Below are 19,314 nucleotides of genomic sequence, written 5' to 3' on the forward strand. Positions count from 1 at the left end.
ACTCCCAAAAAGCCAAAGGAAGCAGCACCAGGCAGGAAAAGAAAAGGGGAAGCAGTTCCACGTGATTTCTGGGCAGGCATTGCAACAAAATATATGAAGATGGAGCTGACCAGCTAGGAAGAAGGATTTAGAAGTGCTAAGCATCGGAGGATGGTCCACTAGGAAAAGTGGGGCACTGCCTCACCTACATCAGCCCACCTCCTGCCTGCCTGCCTGCCTTCTCACGTACAGCAACCAATCAGGAAGTATCTCTGCCTGTCATTGGCTTTGGCTTCACTTACGGTTAAGTATCCCTGCCTGCCTCCCTACCAGTCTCAATGGGCACCGGCCACCACTGGTGCTATGGATGCTGGAATTACAGGTGCAACCTCACGATGGCTTTGCTCAGATTAGTTGCCCCATGGGCCCCTTTAAGATCATGTAGCATATTGTATTTTCAGTCCCAAATATCCCTTCCTGGATGTAAGATTTCCTCAGACTCTCTCCAACGCTGATTTTGTTTAATTGGATTGAGGAGGATATTTCTGCTGAACAAAACCCCTGATGAAAGATACCGCTGATAGCAGCTAATTCTGCAGTAGCACAGCTCCATATTCCATTTTAGATGGAGTTTGTTAGTGATCCTATTGCACACTTTGCATAGGGAGAACCACATTTTCGGAGGAGAGGGGAATCCCGTTAGACACCATCCAAAGCTATCCCTAGGAGTTAACATCAGGCAAGCTCCTTTGCTGTGATGTTTTAGACACATGCTAAAAACTTCTTTGCCTTGGCAAAAAATTACGGATGTAATTTTATTATGTATGCTTCTTTTTAAATTCTCTTGATCTTCTCGATATTTTTTATAACTTTATTACATCTACCTGTTTTTCAATGTTGGTTTTATCTGCATTTTTAAATCAATGCTTATACTCTTCTTTTGTAGACTGCTTAAACTATTTATTGTGTTATTAAGCGGTCTATAAATGTTCTTAAGTTAACAAAATAAAAAATAGCTATAGGCACTTCCAGACAGTCACTGTTTTCAGAGTGGGATTCAGTTACATACCGCCAAATTCAAGTTGTGTGGTTATAGTTGATTGCGAAGACTTGCGCAGCAAACCCACTTTGTAAAAAGATCAGACTTTTCGTGATAAGGAAAGTGATGGGCAGATGCACTGGAAAGTGTTGGATAACACTTGTTTTGACACAACATCCCTCACCACAAACAAATCAGAATACATGCTTGTCAAATAGCTGACATTGTCTAACCTCCCCGGAGACAAATCAGGACAAATGCTCATCGAATAACCCGCATTGTCTAACCTCCCCACAGACAAATCAGGAGGAATGCTCACAAAATAGCCAACCTCGTCTAACATCCTCACAGACAAATCAGTACGAATTCTGAATAAACACATTGTCTGGAAGCACCCTGTAGGACCCGCTCAGCTGCGGACCAAGCAGCTGAGGGGAGGGGAGCTTGTGGATAGAATCTCTTGTCATTCCTTGGCGACTTCTCTTGAGGATTCTCTAGATGATATCCTGTCTCAGCTTCAGCTTGGAATGCAGTTGGGTTTCTTCCAGTTCCGTGACTCTGAGATAAACGAAAGACTTAGATAAACAGGATGAGATCTGGAAGAGACCAGCTATATTACTGTGGGGTGGGGAGGGTGCTTTGAGGAAAAGCTGGAACTCTTCAGGAGCAGAGGTTAATACATCAAAAGCTGTAGACAGATGGTAATGCAGACGGGCATCTTTGTTGCTGAAGTTAAAAAAGCAGCTGGGCAGAGGAATGTATCAAATAGCAATTAAACTAGGGGGGAAATATCTGGGGTAATAGTTTAAAACTGGGGCTGAGTTCTTCCTAAAGTGTCAGCCATTGGCTGAGCTTCCTTAATGTCACAGAGAGAATTTAAGTTGCCTTATACTCAGAGCTTGGAAGATTAATTTTAAAAAGTAATAAATTACAGTTACAATTACATGGCCCAAAAAAGTAGTAACTACTGTTACAATTGCATTTGCTCTGAAAGTAACGGATTGCTTTTTCTCAAAAGTAATCACTACAATTACATTTCAGTTGCTTTTTAAAAAAACGCCTACAAGGTGCTGGCTTTGGCTGCTGCGCATCTAAGTAGTCTAAAACAACATTAAAAATAAACACACACATACAGAGGTAGTAGAATAATTCTTTTTATCCATAAGATAGCAATGGTGGTCTCTGCACTGGTAGGGGAGGTAGGTAGGGGGCTGAGGGGGGGGGAAGTTGGAGCAGGGCCAACTGGAGACACAACATGTCACACCATACCTGTTGTTTGTTAAGGGTGCTGGGAATTGTAGCTCTGTGATGGGTAAACTACAGTTCCCAGGATCGTTGGGGGGGAAACCATGTGGCTTAAATATATGGTGTGTACGCAGGCAAAGCTAAAGATAGACACTTGTTTATTATTAAATTTATATCGCATTCTTCTCCCCGAAAGCAGCCCAGGGCAACACTGAAACAACAGGCTCATTCTGTGTCCACTGACGTTCACACTCTGTAGTCTTACACACGAATCGGTCCAAGTTGTCATGACTCTGGGATCCAGCAGAGTGGTTCAACAATCAACCCCTCTTCCCAAGGAACTCTGGGAGTTGTTGCTGTGTGAGGGGAATAGGGGTCTCCTAACAACTCTCACCCCCCTCACAATCTACAGTTCCCAGGATTCTTTGGGAGAAACCATGATTAAAGTGGAATAATAGTGAAATAAAGGCAGGGCCGGTGACAGCCTGCCCTGGCCCCCTGCTCCCAGCCCCCCCTCCCGTACAGACCGTGTGGGACTGTTCCACCTACCTCTTGTCTCTTTCTGTGAATGCCCTGCACACTGGGCGTGCAGGTTACTGCCATCAACCAAGATGGCGGTGGAGGCTTCTCTAAGGGGCTGATACCTCTACTGCCATCTTCATTGATGGCACACATGCCTACCATCAATCAAGATGGCAGGAGGGGCATCAGCCCCTTAGAGAAGCCTCTGCTGCCATCTCGGTTGATGGCAGCTGCACACACAGCATGCAGGGCATTCACAGAAAGGGAGGGAGGTAGAGTTGGCAGGCGCTGCAGGCCTGCAATCTATAGGAAGGGCTGGGAGCTCCATCTCTGCAATCTGCGGCAGGGTCGGGAGTCGACCCTGCCAAGGATCACAGAAGGGGAGTGCTGCCCCCACACCCTAAGGAGGGGTTCTTCAGGGGCCCTCGGCCAAGGCCCAACCTGGCCACCATTTGGCACCAGTCCTGAATAAAGGTATGGTGTGAATGTGGTCCAAGAGAGAGACTGTGGAACAGAGGAAGAGTGCCCATCTTCATGCCAGAGGGTTGGCCCTTTAAGGCTCTGCAGAGTTCTCTACAACGGGGTGGAACCTGGAGGAGGCAGTCTGGAGACAGAGGCACAAAATACCTCAGTCCGCTCCCAACTTTGTTGGAGCAAGTTACTCACTCAGAGCTGTTTGAGGTCCAGTAAGCCAAAGTCTCAGACCAGATCATGACACAAGCCAGTGGAGTGACATAATATAAAGAAAATAAAAGAAGCAAAATGTAAGGCTGCTGTCCTACTGCTCGGCTTCCAGAATATGCTTTGCTGCCATATACGTATGTATGGCCTGCAAGGAAAGAGCCCTGCCCTCACTCAGAACATAGGGATGGTTTTGATAGGCTTAACAGGGCTCCAAGAGGAAGGCAATGGTAAACCACCTCTGAATACTGCTTACCATGAGAACCCTCTTCATAGGGTCACCCTAAGTTGGCAACCCACCAAAATGTACCAACAGGGGCATGTGGGGCAGTAGTTGTTGTTGTTATGGGCCTTCAAGTCGACTGCAACGTATGGCGACCCTATGAATCAGCGACCTCCAACAGCATCTGTCGTGAACCACCCTGTTCAGATCTGGTAAATTCACGTCTGTGGCTTCCTTGATGGAATCAATCCATCTCTTGTTTGGCCTTCCTCTTTTTCTGCTCCCTTTTGTTTTGCCCAGCATTATTGTCTTTTCTAGTGAATCATGTCTTCTCATGATGTGTCTAAAGTATGATAACTTCAGTTTCATCATTTTAGCTTCTAGTGACAGTTCTGGTTTAATTTGTTCTAACACCCAATTGTTTGTCTTTTTCGCAGTCCATGGTATGCGCAAAGCTCTCCTCCAACACCACATTTCAAATGAATTGATTTTTTCTCCTATCTGCTTTTTTCATTGTCCAACTTTCACTTCCATCCATATAGATGGGAATACCATGGTCTGAATGATCCTGACTTTAGTATTCAGTGATACATCTTTGCATTTGAGAACCTTTTCTAGTGGTTGCATAGCTGACCTCACCAGTCCAACCGCCTTTTGATTTCTTGACTGTTGTCTCCATTTTGATTAATGACTGTGCCAAGCTATTGATAATCCTTGACAAGTTCAATGTCCTCATTGTCAACTTTAAAGTTACATTAATCTCCTGTTATCATTACTTTAGTCTTTACTCCCTCCAATCTTCACACCTCCTTCATCTTTCCGCTTTCCTGCTTTCCGTATGATATGTTCTGCATATAGATTAAACATATAGGGTGAAAAAATACACCTCTGTCTCACACCCTTTCTGACTGGGACCAAATCAGTTTCTCCATATTCTGTCCTTACAGTAGCCTCTTGTCCAGAGTATAGGTTGTGCATCAGGACAATCAGATGCTGTGGCACCCCCATTTCTTTTAAAGCGTTCCATAGTTTTTCATGATCTACCCAACCGAACGCTTTGCTGTAATCTATAAAGCACAGGGTGATTTTCTTCTGAAATTCTTTGGGCCATTCCATTATCCAACATATGTTTGGTACCTCTTCCCTTTCTAAATCCAGCTTGGACATCTGGCATTTCTCACTCCATACATGGTAAGAGCCTTTGTTGTAGAATCTTGAGCATTACTTTACTTGCATGGGATATTAAGTTTGATCATTACTGCCTTCCCTGGGATCCCCTTTCTTTGGAATTGGGATGTATATTGAACGCTTCCCCTCTGAGGGCCATTGTTTTATTTTCCATATTTGTTGACACATTTTTGTCAAAATTTGGACAGATTCAGTCTCAGTAACTTGTAGCAACTCTATTGGAATGCCATCTGTTCCTGGTGATTTGTTTCTTCCAAGAATTTTAAGAGCAGCTTTCACCTTATATCCTAAAATTTCTGGTTCCTCATCATACGGTTCCTCGGTGAATGAATCTGTCATCCTTGCATCTCTTTTATATAGTTCTTCAGTGTATTGCTTCCATCTTCCTTTTATTTTATCTCGGTCAGTCAGTGTGTTTTCCTGTTGATTATTCAACATCCCTATTCTTGGTTTTAATTTCCCTTTAATTTCTCTAATCTTTAGGAATAGGGCTCTTGTTCTACCTTTTTTGTTGTTCTCTTCTATTTCTATACAATAACTATTATATAGTTCTCTTTGTCCCTACGTACTAGTTACTGTATTACTGCATTTAGGGTTCTGACCGTGTTTCTATCTCCTTTTGCTTTTCCCTCCCTTTTCTTTAACCATTTTAAGAACTTTGTCAGTTATCCATTGAGGTCTTTTTCTCTTTTTAACTAGAGGTATTTTCTTTTTGCATTCTTCCCTGATAATGTCTCTGACTTCAATCCATAGTTTTTCTGGTTCTTTATCAACTAAGTTTAAAGCCTGAAACCTGTTCCTTATTTGTTCTTTATATTCTTCTGGGATATTATTTAAATTGTATTTTGGCATTATGAGTGCTTTGTTGTCATTCTTTAGCTTTATTCTGATTTTCGATACGACCAGTTCATGATCTGTACCGCAGTCTGCTCCTAGTCTTGTTTTTGCAGAAAGTATGGAACTTCGCATCTTCTGCTACCAATTATAGAATCAATTTAGGAATTATAGAATCAATTTGACCATCTGGTGATGTCCACGTGTACAGTTGTCTTCTTGGTCGCTCAAAAAATGTGTTGGCGAGAAACAAATTATTGGTTTCACAGAATTCAATAAGTCTTTCTCCTGCTTAATTTCTATCTCCTAAGCCCATTTCCCCACAATTTCTAGTTCTTCTCTGTTCCCTACTTTTGCATTCCAGTCCCCCATGATTATCAGAACATCTTGTTCTGGTGTGTGATGAATTTCTTCCTGTACTTCTGTGTAAAATCTCTCCAATTCCTCCTCTTCTTCATTTGCCGTTGGAGCATAGACTTGGGTGATGGTTATGTTAATAGGTTTCCCATTAAATCTCATTGATATAGCTCACTCAGACCTTGCGTTATAGTTCCTAATTGCTTTTGCTACATCACTTCTCACTATTAAAGCAACCCCATTTCTTCTTAATTTCTCATTTCCTGCATAAAATGTTTTCTATCTGCCTGATTGAAAATGTCCCATTTGCATCCATTTAATTCACTCACACCAAGTATGGTAATGTTGATACGTTCCATTTCTTGCTTGACAATTTCTAACTTTCCCTGGTTCATGCTTCTCACATTCCATATTCCTATTGTGTACATTGTACAACTCTGGACTCTCCTTTTGCATCTGTGCACATCAGCCTCTGGGCTTCCTTTCAGCTTTGACCCTGCTGCATCATTAGTCATAGTGCTATACGTACTTGTCTGTTGTTTTTCCCCAGTAGGTTGATGAGTGCCTTCTGTCCTGGGGGTCTCATCTTCCAGCACTATCTCGTGTTGCATTTTGGATACTCTGTTCATAGGGTTTTCGTGGTAAGAGGCATTCCGAGGTGGTTTACCATTGCCATCCTCTGAATCTGGTTGCATTTTAGTCTGGTATCTCAGGTTTGACCATTTCACCTTGGGTGCCCCTGCTAGGAGTCTAGCCTCTTGGTCTAGACTCCTGACGGCATTGTTCTCAGCTTCTTTGATGCTCTCAAACCCCCTCACCATGTTAAGGAGTGCATCCTAGAGGAGAAAAGGAATACTAGAATTGCCTCTTGGTCTGATCCAGCAGGGCTGGATACCTTCTTCCCCTGGTACCTTCTTATGCTTTAAATTGGAAGGACCAGGACTGAACATGAGACTTTCTGCATGGAAAGCATGAACTCCACCAATGAGCTACATCCCTACATTCGACTGTGCATAATTGGAAGGAGCTAGATAGGCACAAGCCTCCTGATTTGGAGGAGTAGGTCTGGGACGTCTCTCACTCCTTACGCCCTCTTTCCCCTCTCCAGCCATGGATTCCTTGCCTCTCTTGGTGCTTCTCTCTTCCCTTCCTTGCTGTAACTCGCTGTGAAGTCTTCCACTTGCAGCTCTTCTCTCTGGGAATATGCAGCACCTATTCTACAGCAAGAACAGACCTCCAATCCCACCCTCCCCACCAGTTAGGAAGAGGTCATCACAGCAGTTTTCATGCCCTCTGATGCCATCTCTAGGAGCCAGAACTCTGTGGTTTTAATGCTTTGGAGTCTGATCTTTGGACCATCTCGCCATAAGAAGAGCCCTGCAGGATCAGGCCAGTGGCCCACCTAGTCTAGCATCCTGTTCTCACAGTGGCCAACCAGTTGCCTCAATGGGAAGCCCACAAGGAGCACCTGAGTGCAAGAGCACTCTCCCTACCTGCGATTCCCAGCAACTGGCCTTTAGAAGCAGATGGTATATACTGCCTCTGACATAGAATTGAATCATAAACAAACAGCCACTTAGCAGTCTCTCTCTCTCTCTCACACACACACACACACACGCACACACAATTAGCACAAGCACATATCCTCCCCCCCCCCATGGCATAGGCTTGAGCCGAAAGGAGGGTTTTTTCAAGCTTAAATGTGACTGTGTTTTCAGCAGGTAAGGGGGAGTCGCAACAGAGGAGGGCAAAAGGTTACCTGTCTGCCACTACCCCATCATTCCCCAGCTTTGACCCCCCCACATACACAGCCTCTCCCACCATCGCCTCAACAGTTAGGCTTGTGGGGAGAGAGACTCCCCTTGATTTCAATACGAGCTTTTTAAAAGCAGGGCAGAGCCAAGGAGGGGAGGCTGTGGCCAGATGAGGAGGCTCTCACATGGTGGTGGTTTTGCACCTGTAACCAAGCCTAAGCATATGCAACCGCAATAACCAGGCCTTGCTTCCCTGTTGACCTTTGGCGCCGCTGCCTTCGCTGTTTACCCAGCATTGCATTGTGGGTTGTAAGCTCCTCTGGGCGGGGACCTGCTCTCTTTTGTACTCTGTAAGGTAAGGGTGGAGAACCTCAGGCTGGGGAGCAAATGTGGCTCTCCAGGCCTCTCTGTCTGGCCCTCTGGACTTTCACCAGATGAAACCCCCTCCCCAGCCACACCCCTCATCGGCCCACCTCCAGTGTTTTTGTCTGGCTGGGATGTGATCTTGAACTCTGATAATGCCTCTTGCTTGCCTGGATGGAGGTTAGAGAGGGGTGCGTGTAGAAACTGCTGCACAAATAACGTTTACATTCATTGCACTGCCCACATTTGCCTCTGGCCCCTTCACCATAGCATATGGCCCCCCGAGGGTTGCCCAGAAGGCAATGTGGCCCTCGGGCCAAAACAGATGTCCCACCATTCTGACAGAGCATCATGCACTGATGCTGCTACATAAATAAATAGGCGAATTTCCACGCATCTGAGTTGTTTCTATTGCAACAGAGACTCCTCTAGCGCTAGTCTGACTATGCTGACTACATCTCCCAGGATCCTTAGGGAGGGCAAGCGGGGGGAGAGAAACCAGGATTGTAAAGGGTAGGGAATCCAGGTGTGTTTTTCTAGGCCTGCTTGTCTTTCATTTGTCTCTTTATTTTAGAAGTTATTTGGTGTTGCACAGAGCAGAGCTTGGAAAAGTTACTTTTTTGAACTACAACTCCCATCAGCCCAATCCAGTGGCCATGTTGGCTGGGGCTGATGGGAGTTGTAGTTCAAAAAAGTAACTTTTCCAAGCTCTGCAACAGATCCTATCAGCTTTGCTAATGGTGGGCTAAAGAAGAGATGATAACACGGGGAGTCCTTGCTGTTCCAATCCCATGTCATTCAGAGAACCTGTTTGGGCCCTCTTTGACTGAGAGAAGGGACTGTGTGGCCTTAAGGTCAATTGAGAGAGAGACCAAGTAATGCCCAAGAGAGAAATACAGAACTTGGCAGGAAAAAAAGTGCAGGACAACAAAGGTTGGCAAGAGAGAACCATTTTATTTTTGTAAAGAAAAAGCATGTGACAAAAAGATTATATTTTGCAATGTTGCCCCGTAAGTGTTCTGTCACAGTATTAATGCTCCTTCCATGAAAGGGCACAGATGTAAACCCCCCTCCAAGAAGGTAAACGTTGAAACAGGTTATTTGATGAGAAGGACAACATAAAGTGTTTGTAACATTCCAGTGGTATATATCCTAAGGAGCAACCTTGGCATGTAGAAATTTATAACCACATTGCATCTATCCGCACACACACTAAGGTCCACTGAAAATTCACATCTGAGCTTAAAGATATAAAAAGAAACCACAACAGAAAAACAGAATCTAAGTGACCAAGAACTGCTACAGACCCACCACCATCTCTGGGTCACTGAGGTCAGCAGAAGTTCCAGCAATAAAGGTTTTTGAAAAATAATTCCTCTTTTAAGAGCAAGAATTTTCTTAGAGCCCAATAAAGGGGGGGGCTGGGTTGCAAAATCCAGCGTTTGCAAGTAGAAAATATAAGATATAAATATTAACATACATCATTTTACTTACTCATAGAAACTACAATAGCGCAAATTCAGTATGTTACATTGCAGTTGTTCAGGCTGTGTATTAACATTGGGATTTGATTGTAAAAAGCAGCGATCATGACATACAATTGGGCAACAACACACTCCATTTGCATCACATGAATATACAGAATACTGTCTCCACCTAGTGGAAAGACCACATGTGAGCTTGCTTTGGTCTATTGCTAAATATGAGTTGGGGGAGGAGTGAGCACATACACACATAACCCATCCAGAGTTTATTTTTCTGACTCATTATTTTCAAACAGAAAGACAGATCCAATTGTAACCCCCCCCCAAACTTCAAAGAGAGTGCAATCCAATCCACTGTAGGTTGTATGCTTAATTCTGGATCAGCTTTCCTACGGACCAACTGTCTTGTATGTCTTGTATGAATTAAGTCTGTTTGTTAGCCAACGCACAATCCCACCACTGTGCTCAAACATAGAATCTGAACCTTTACAGCTTTCTTTGCATAGAATGGAAAGCAAAAGGAGAGCTGTGTGTCGTCAACATGTTCATGGGATCAAATCCCCAAAAGACCTCTCCAAGTGGTTCCATGTTGATGTTAAATAGTACAGGGGTCAGTATGGAACCCAAATGAACCTCGAGGGCATTGGCCACGGGGCCTCATCTTCTGGGATCTGTCAGATGGAACCACCACGGCTCAGTGGTACAGCAGCTGCTTTGCATGCAGAAGGTCCCAGGTTTGGTCCTGGCATTGCCAGGTAAGGTTGAGAATGACTCCCTGTATGAAACCCCAGAGAGCCGCTGCCAGTCAGTGTACCGTAGACAACATTGACCAATGGTATGACTCGGTATAAGGTAGCTTCCTATTTCCTTCCATTTCCTCTTCCAGACAGATGCCCAAGAAGGACGCTTTGGCCAATGGTATGGAATCCACTAAGTCCAAAAAGGATGCACCTCCACAAGTCATCCACTAAGGTAGTCCCCAAACCAGACCTGCACCCGGATTGGGATAAATAATGTGTCTCATTTCTATTTCCCCCCCTAAAAGCCCTTTTATACAGGACTCGAGGAAATCCCACTGAATTGGAATGGACTGAAATAACCATCAAAATAACGATAAGGCAACGTTACATGATTCTATTGCTCCTGGAGTTCCCTGAGTTTTGGAAGGAGAATGGTAAAGACTTTGCATAGAAGTGCTTGCAGCTTTCCTCTTTGCTTAGCCTCAGACATTGTGGATTGAACAAGTAATAGAAGCAAAGCATTGATTTCAGCATAAAGTTGATTCTTCATTGGCATTGCTCTGGTCCAAGGTTTCCAAAAGCTCTCCCGAAGGGGCTCAGTTTATCTCTAACCGGATCTCGGCCTGGACAGGAGCAGAACTTCCTAAAAGTACAATCTGAGAGAGTCATATAGGGTAAGTAAGAGAGCTTATACCAAAAGATATATAAGACCACTTCTTCTAACTGGTTATAACTTTAAGTTTTATGTTAGCCTTATCTGGGGTCTGCTGTGGGATACGTGGGTGGGAGTAACCCTATTGAGTTCAGTGTGATTTACATCTGAGTAAATATGCATAGAATCGCAGGCTTAAGTTAATAGAAAGCTAGGGCTGTGCCAAAAATTTCAAAAAATTATTTTTCAGAAGTTCTTTGGGTGGGTGGGAGCAAAACAAACCCATCACAAAATTCAGGGTGGATTTCTCCATAATTCTGGGGAGGGGGCAGAGGCTTAGTGTATGGATCCTTACACCTTGACCAGGGTTTTTCCCTGTGCCACTCACAGCCAAAATTCCCATGCCGCTCACAGTGGCACAAGGCAGTCCTTCTCCATAACTTCCCACTACTCCCACTTCCTGGAATACCCTTGGCAGCAACGCCAAATCATGCCACACCATGTTGCCCCCAAAGCATCTTGGGAAGTATGGCTGGTGGGAAGTGGGGTGAGGATTAACGCACAGGTTTCTGCCATCTGCACTTCTTCTTGAGACCCAGAAAAGTAAATAGTAAACCTCAACCCAAAAAATTCAGAGAAATGGTTCCTCTCCTTGCCCCCAAAGAAAACTAGTCCACATTTTCACAGAGGGAGAATATACAGGAAGAAGGTGGAGATTTCAATCCAGTCTTATAAATAGCATTTATATCCCACACTTCCCGCTAAGAGTTCACAGCAACACACACACGGATTCTCCCAGACATGGGCCATATTTACGCTATTCATTTATTCCACTTTATACAGTCCAGGCTTCGCCCAAAGAATCCTGAGAAGTGTAGCTTGTGAAAGATGGTGAGAGCTGTTAGGAGAACCCAGTTCCCCTCATAGAGCTACAATTGCCAGAGCGGTTTAACAGAATCCCTCTTCCCAGAGAACTCTGGGAATTGTAGCTCTGTGAGGGGGGAAACACCAAGGAGACAAGATGAGGCACATTGGAGGTCTCTAGTTCTGGCTAGCATTGAAACGAATTTCAGTTTTGTGGCAGCCAAAATCTACTGCCTGAGGAAGCCATCTTACTAATGGTAGGTCTAATGGTGGGGCCCGCCTTGGTCAGCTACAGAAACAATTCAAGATTATCAGGATATCAAGTAGCATCAAGTAATATTCTGCCAAAGACATGGCAAATGCCACAAAATGGAGTAAGCCCAAGACCGCAGCTCCTTAGGACTTACCACCAACAGTGAAACATCCTGATTGCATGGTAAAACATGCTGTAGCCTTGGAAATGGATCCATCTTGGCCTGCAACAAGACAAGAGGGGAAGACTTGAGGTTCTTGGACATCTCTCGGACTGAAACAAAAACTGCTTAAAAGGTTTCTTCAAAATTTCTTTTTTTGATCTGAGGACCACATGCCAAAGTGGGTGTGGCTGAAGTGCAAAAGTAGGTGGAGCCAAAGCCAAATGGAATATATTAATACATCTGATGGGCAGAGCAGTTCAATCCCCCAATCCATTGTGTGGAGGGGGGTGTTGTATAGGCAGAGGTGTCACTCTATCCAGCCCTGCCTGGTTCTACGGGGAGCCTTGCCAGTGAAGAGTGCTCCAATGTGCTTGCCCAAATGATAGATGGGGTTTACCACCAGCGGTATCCCCACCAGTGATAATCAGCAGGAACCCCTGAAATGGGGCATTTTGGGAGTAGGCAGAGCTAGGCTACAACAGAATCATCTGGATCCAGAGCCAGCCTTGCTGCCTTCACATTATTTGCAATCAGCCTGATCTGGGCCTCTTTGCTGCACCAGCCGGGAGCAGGCAGAGCAAAGAGGAAGTTTTTCCACACACACACTGCCTGCCCTGGCTGGTGTGGGTCAAAGGGGAGATGCGGGTCAACCTCTGTCTTGTTGCCAGGTAGCTGCAAACAAAACTGGCCTGTTTGGAAGGGCTGTTTGTTTGCACTGACCTTTTATTTAATGAGTGTATGCACAAAGTTAAAAGGACCGTTTTAAAAATGTAGTATTTCAGTGAATCCATATAAGAGGTCAATTTTAGGAACCATGATGGGACAACATTGAACTGAATTGTCAACTGTTTAAAGAAGACTGCTTTCATTCATTATGTGTGTGCATGCAGAACAATCCTATGTAGCCCTACGTATATGCAAGCCCCACTGAGTTCAGTGAGGCTTACTCCCATGTAAGTGGGCACAGGCCTGCAGCCTTCTATTCTGCGTATTTGCAAGGAAGGCGGATGGGGAGAAAAACTGTGACTGGTTGGCTCTTCTACTGTGAACCCTGGCTCTGCCTACCATTAACTGTCCCATCAGTACCAAAAGGCATCAGCCTCCATTGCCCCCTCCCCCGCTGGCCTGCTCTTGTGATTTTCTCTCCCCTCCCCACAAAAAATTACTTCCTCATTGAGAATAGATTGGAGCGCTCCTTCCTGCTTTTTGCTCCTCAGCGGGGAGGGAAATTGCTAGACCAGAGAAGACAGCAACGTCCTAGGACACCAGAGCAGAGAGTGCTGCAATCTACCCCTCCCTGATGCTGGTGGCTGTGGCAGTCAATTCAATTGGGGGTTGGCAGGCATTTTTAAAAACCTTAATGGATTCATCACCCCTGCCCACTAGGGATGGAGGAGAAATTAAATTCAGTTCGTATTTCAAGCCAAATTATCAAATTTGCAGTTTCTGAAACAATATGCGAAATGAAACATAGGGCTCATCTACATGGGGATTTACTGTGGGTCTGGTGCTACTCACATCCCCTTTTAATTTGCACGGTTCACATGACGTTACTGGCAAACAGAAGCTATCACAGTTTTCCCCCTGTATATCTGTACTAAGCCAATCCTCTGATAATATGAAAAGGGAAGGAACAAATGTCTGCACTCCGGATCTCTAGTGCTTGCAGATGCTTTGCTCCAATGCTTTTAGGTGGGTGTGTGAATCGTTCCCCTCTCCACACCCCCTCCCTCCCCTCCTCCCTTCATTCATTTCAATTCCTGAGGGCCAAAGAGAAACATCCGGCTCTCTCTCCCATTCTGCTGGGATTTTTATGTTGTTGCAAATGTTAGTCAAAACAGAGTACAGAAATGTGTTTATTAGGATAAATTCGCACTAAAATTCTGGAGAATTTTCATAAGGATTTTTTTAAATCACAAATTGCTGCAGAAATGAGGAGAGCTGAATTTAAGATTGGATACATGAAAAACTGATGGAACCATCCCTACTGCCCATCCTAAGACTTACCATCGACTCTGAAAAGTAAAATACGGAACTGCCGGGGATCCACCTTGACCTACAACAAAATAATGAGGAGACAACTTAAAACACATACTACACACACTCATCTGTAGAGTTGGAATGATTTTGTTCCAAAAATATTCTCATCAAAATTCTCCTTTGCAGATTTTGGGAGGCAATATTCTCTTAAGTACTCATATATTCTCCAAATAATCTGTTTTTATGATGTTTTAAAGTGTTTTTAGTGTTTCTGTTTGCCACCCTGGGCTCCTGCTGGGAGGAAGGGCGGGATATAAATCAAATAATAAATACATAAATAATGGATTCTCCATTTAACCCCCAGAGCTCAGTCATTTCCCTATTTATTAGCTGGCTATGGATGTTTTGCAATATTTAACTGTTGACACGCAATAACATTTAGTACTTGACGGTGCTGACAACGGATATGCAATGGTATTATCATGGCAATATCTAGGGCTATGTGCACACTAGCTGTTTCAAAAGCAGCAAGACTGCTCTTGTCTGGCTGCAGTTTGAAATGTATTTGCCCACGGCTGGACACATCTCCTTTCCCCACTACTGATGTCAGACCTTTTAGGACTGTTCACAGCAAAGTATTGGGCCAATTAATGTCTTGGCCTGAGCCTACTGCAAAGTGTTTCCATTGGACACACCTGAAATGGCAATGGGGGTTGATGACCAATCAGTTTTGAAGCCTGTGCAAAACTGACTTCAAGGTAAAATGTAATCGATCTCCAATTTCCCAGGTTTTGGAGTAAAAACGGGTGGAGTTTGACTAATGTCGTGTGTCTCCCATTTCACAAAACACAATTGGGAGACGTGCTGAAACCAATACAACCACAAGTGTGTCTTCAGCCCAATTCTCAATGCCGGGGGTAAGGATCCTGCATCCATTGGAATAAGTTAATATGAGTGAGGGGAGTCTAGAGGGAGATAAGGTCAAGGAGAGGTGAGGAAAAGGTGGGGAAAGCCAAAATGGGTGCAGGGGTGGAAGGAGGAGAGACAGCCTTCTCAAGTATCAGGTCAGCCAGTGTTCAGGGGAGACTGCTCCATTGGGGCAAATGGGGCTCTGCCCCACCAGCCTCAGCCTGCCCTCACCCAGACTCCTCCTGCCTGCCCTTCTCGCTTACAGCCAGTCCAGGGGGTGGCCCTGGCTGCCACCTTCCTCCTCCTCCTCTGCCCCAGTGTTGCCCTTGTAGAACTCATCAGGGAGGAGGATGGGGGACAAGATGACAATTAGTGGACTCTGCCGGTCACTGGCTCTGGCTCCGCCTACTCTTGGGCTCCCTGCCTTCCGCCCCACCAGTCCCCATGGGCACCAGATCCACTGACTGCTCATAAATCACTGTTCCTTCTTTTCTCTGCTTCAGTAAAAAGTCTCTGTCTTTATAGTTCATAAATCATCTTTCCTCTTTCTGCTTTCCTCTGCTTGAGTAAAACGTCTCATAAAAATGGTACTTCCTCCTTCTGCTTTTCTCTGGCTTTATAGTTCATAAATCATTTATTTTTCCTCCTGCTTTTCTCTACTTGAAGAAGTCATCTCTGGCTTTGCCAAGGAGTGTATATCTCCCCAGCATGCTGATTTTTTTAAACCTTACTCAACCACCCAACTTGATGTGACAAACAGCAGGAATAGAAGTACAAATATCCCCAAGACACAAGTGCTTCTGAGAACTTACCACCAACTCTATGAGGGCCAGGTTGCATACTTCGGATAGCAATACGCAGGAAGATGTGGAATCTCCTTTGATCTACAATAAAATAATAATGAGACAATCTGAGGCATATGGACACCCCAAAAAATTTGGTCCCCAAAATTTCCTTTCTATCTTTTCTTCACAAATGTTCTCTGAATGGGGACATATTCTTCTACAGCCCCTGGAGTTCTTACCATTAAGTCCTTGCATATTTCTTCTCCTGCTAACACTGGGCTCCCACAGCCTCCACTCTCAACGTCTTATTGAATGTGTACATACTGATGCATGTTGCACCTCTATTTATATCATCTGGAAAAAATGATGGTGATTACTCACCAGATGGTGGCAGCAGCAGCTCTCATCCCCATTAGTGCTGAGCCAGTGGTTTGCATATATTAGTCTCGCTAGGAAAGCAATGTTTTGCAAGACAGGGCATTTCACATACTGTTATGACAAATTGTGGACTACAATTTAGTTGTCAGGAATTCAGAGTTTTTGCTTCTTGTTATGAATTTAGGCATCTGATGTCTAATCCAGAATATCGTCAGGCAAAACTATTAAGTGAATATTATTTAAGGTAAAGGAAACAAATACTGATGTTTGCTTAGTTTTATTAAACTACAGGGTAGCACCTTTAGAACACAGATTTTCTTCTGCAGAGTTGCTGTTCAGTTCACCCTCGTATTTGGTTGTTGTTGATGATGAAACACACACACACACACACACACACACACCCCTCCTTTCAGGAGCACACCGGAAACAGCTACAAGCACTGCCGGAAATGAAATGAAAGCAGGGAGGAAGTGGTGGGCACAGAAAAGGGAGAAGCAGCACCAATCATATGACGCTCCTCCTTTCAGGAGCACACCAGAAACAGCTACAAGCACTGCTGGAAATGAAATGAAAGCAGGAAGTGGTGGGCACAGAAAGGGGAGAAGCAGAACAAATCATATGACGCTCCTCCTTTCAGGAGCACCGGAAATAGCTGCAAACACTGCCGGAAATGAAATGAAAGCAGGGAGGAAGTGGTGGGCACAGAAAGGGGAGAAGCAGAACAAATCATATGACGCTCCTCCTTTCAGGAGCACACCAGAAACAGGTACAAGCACTGCCGGAAATGAAATGAAAGCAGTGAGGAAGTGGTGGGCACAGAAAGGGGAGAAGCACAACAAATCATATGACGCTCCTCCTTTCAGGAGCACCAGAAATAGCTACAAGCACTGCCGGAAATGAAATGAAAGCAGGGAGGAAGTGGTGGGCCCAGAAAGGGGAGAAGCAGAACAAATCATGTGACTCTCCTCCTTTCAGGAGCACACCAGAAACAGCTACAAGCACTGCTGGAAATGAAATGAAAGCAGGAAGTGGTGGGCACAGAAAGGGGAGAAGCAGAACAAATCATATGACGCTCCTCCTTTCAGGAGCACCGGAAATAGCTGCAAACACTGCCGGAAATGAAATGAAAGCAGGGAGGAAGTGGTGGGCACAGAAAGGGGAGAAGCAAAACAAATCATATGACGCTCCTCCTTTCAGGAGCACACCAGAAACAGGTACAAGCACTGCCGGAAATGAAATGAAAGCAGTGAGGAAGTGGTGGGCACAGAAAGGGGAGAAGCACAACAAATCATATGACGCTCCTCCTTTCAGGAGCACCGGAAATAGCTACAAGCACTGCCGGAAATGAAATGAAAGCAGGGAGGAAGTGGTGGGCCCAGAAAGGGGAGAAGCAGAACAAATCATGTGACGCTCCTCCTTTCAGGAGCACACCAGAAACAGGTACAAGCACTGCCGGAAATGAAATGAAAGCAGGGAGGAAGTGGTGGGCACAGAAAGGGGAGAAGCAGAACAAATCATGTGACACTCCTCCTTTCAGGAGCACCGGAAATAGCTGCAAACACTGCCGGAAATGAAATGAAAGCAGGGAGGAAGTGGTGGGCACAGAAAGGGGAGAAGCAGCACCAATCATGTCACACTCCTCCTTTCAGGAGCACCGGAAATAGCTACAAGCACTGCCGGAAATGAAATGAAAGCAGGGAGGAAGTGGTGGGCACAGAAAGGGGCGAAGCAGAACCAATCATGTGACGCTCCTCCTTTCAGGAGCACCGGAAATAGCTGCAAACACTGCCGGAAATGAAATGAAAGCAGGGAGGAAGTGGTGGGCACAGAAAGGGGCGAAGCAGAACCAATCGTGACGCTCCTCCTTTCAGGAGCACCGGAAATAGCTGCAAACACTGCCGGAAATGAAATGAAAGCAGGGAGGAAGTGGTGGGCACAGAAAGGGGCGAAGCAGAACCAATCATGTGACGCTCCTCCTTTCAGGAGCACCGGAAATAGCTGCAAACACTGCCGGAAATGAAATGAAAGCAGTGAGGATGTGGTGGGCCCAGAAAGGAGAGAAGCAGAACAAATCATGTGACGCTCCTCCTTTCTGGAGCACCGGAAATATCTGCAAACACTGCCGGAAATGAAATGAAAGCAGGGAGGAAGTGGTGGGCACAGAAAGGGGAGAAGCAGAACAAATCATGTGACGCTCCTCCTTTCAGGAGCACCGGAAATAGCTGCAAACACTGCTGGAAATGAAATGAAAGCAGGGAGGAAGTGGTGGGCACAGAAAGGGGAGAAGCAGAACAAATCATGTGACCCCGAGTGGAGCAGTTTGGAGCTTCATTTCCTTCAATTTATTAGCTTAGCCCCATATTGGGTGAACCTGAATTTACAATGGAAAAGATTGGCGTTGTTTGAGGATAAATAATGTCATGTAGACTGTATAGATTAAATGGGAATACAAACAGCTGCAAACGCACAGTAAACCAGCGTGAACAACCCCTACATCAGTTTTTAAAAAATCATACTGTTCTTGGCAACCTTGAAATTGTTAGCTGTGAGAGTTAAGTGAATGCAGGTTTTTTTCAAAATGTGGTTTCAAAGGGATGTGGGAACAGTTTTCATAAATAATACATTGTTCCTTCTTTTCTCTGCTTGAGTAAAAAGTCTCTGTCTTTATAGTTCATAAATCATTGTTCCTTCTTTTCTCTGCTTGAGTAAAAAGTCTCTGTCTTTATAGTTCATAAATCATTGCTCCTTCTTTTCTCTGCTTGAGTAAAAAGTCTCTGTCTTTATAGTTCAGAAATCATTGTTCCTTCTTTTCTCTGCTTGAGTAAAAAGTCTCTGTCTTTATAGTTCATAAATCATTGCTCCTTCTTTTCTCTGCTTGAGTAAAAAGTCTCTGTCTTTATAGTTCATAAATCATTGTTCCT

The 19,314-nt window shown here is 44.7% G+C and overlaps 2 long non-coding RNA genes across 3 annotated transcripts in view; one reads left to right on the forward strand and one right to left on the reverse strand.

Annotated features, from left to right (window-relative positions):
- On the forward strand, window positions 1-14,660 carry LOC133375371 (uncharacterized). The gene is made up of 3 exons (XR_009760186.1): window positions 1-282; window positions 10,715-11,083; window positions 14,271-14,660. It is a non-coding gene; the product is annotated as an uncharacterized LOC133375371 (long non-coding RNA).
- LOC133375370 (uncharacterized) overlaps window positions 9,120-19,314 on the reverse strand; it is a 20,617-nt gene continuing 10,422 nt past the window's right edge. For both annotated transcript variants that reach the window (XR_009760183.1, XR_009760184.1), the window contains 4 exons: window positions 16,043-16,114; window positions 14,349-14,397; window positions 12,333-12,401; window positions 9,120-11,065 (listed from right to left, as the gene is read on the reverse strand). This is a non-coding gene — a long non-coding RNA (uncharacterized LOC133375370). The remainder of the gene's footprint in view (window positions 11,066-12,332; window positions 12,402-14,348; window positions 14,398-16,042; window positions 16,115-19,314) is intronic.

Source organism: Rhineura floridana, unplaced genomic scaffold (genome assembly GCF_030035675.1).
Source record: "Rhineura floridana isolate rRhiFlo1 unplaced genomic scaffold, rRhiFlo1.hap2 scaffold_19, whole genome shotgun sequence".
Taxonomy (NCBI): domain Eukaryota; kingdom Metazoa; phylum Chordata; class Lepidosauria; order Squamata; family Rhineuridae; genus Rhineura; species Rhineura floridana.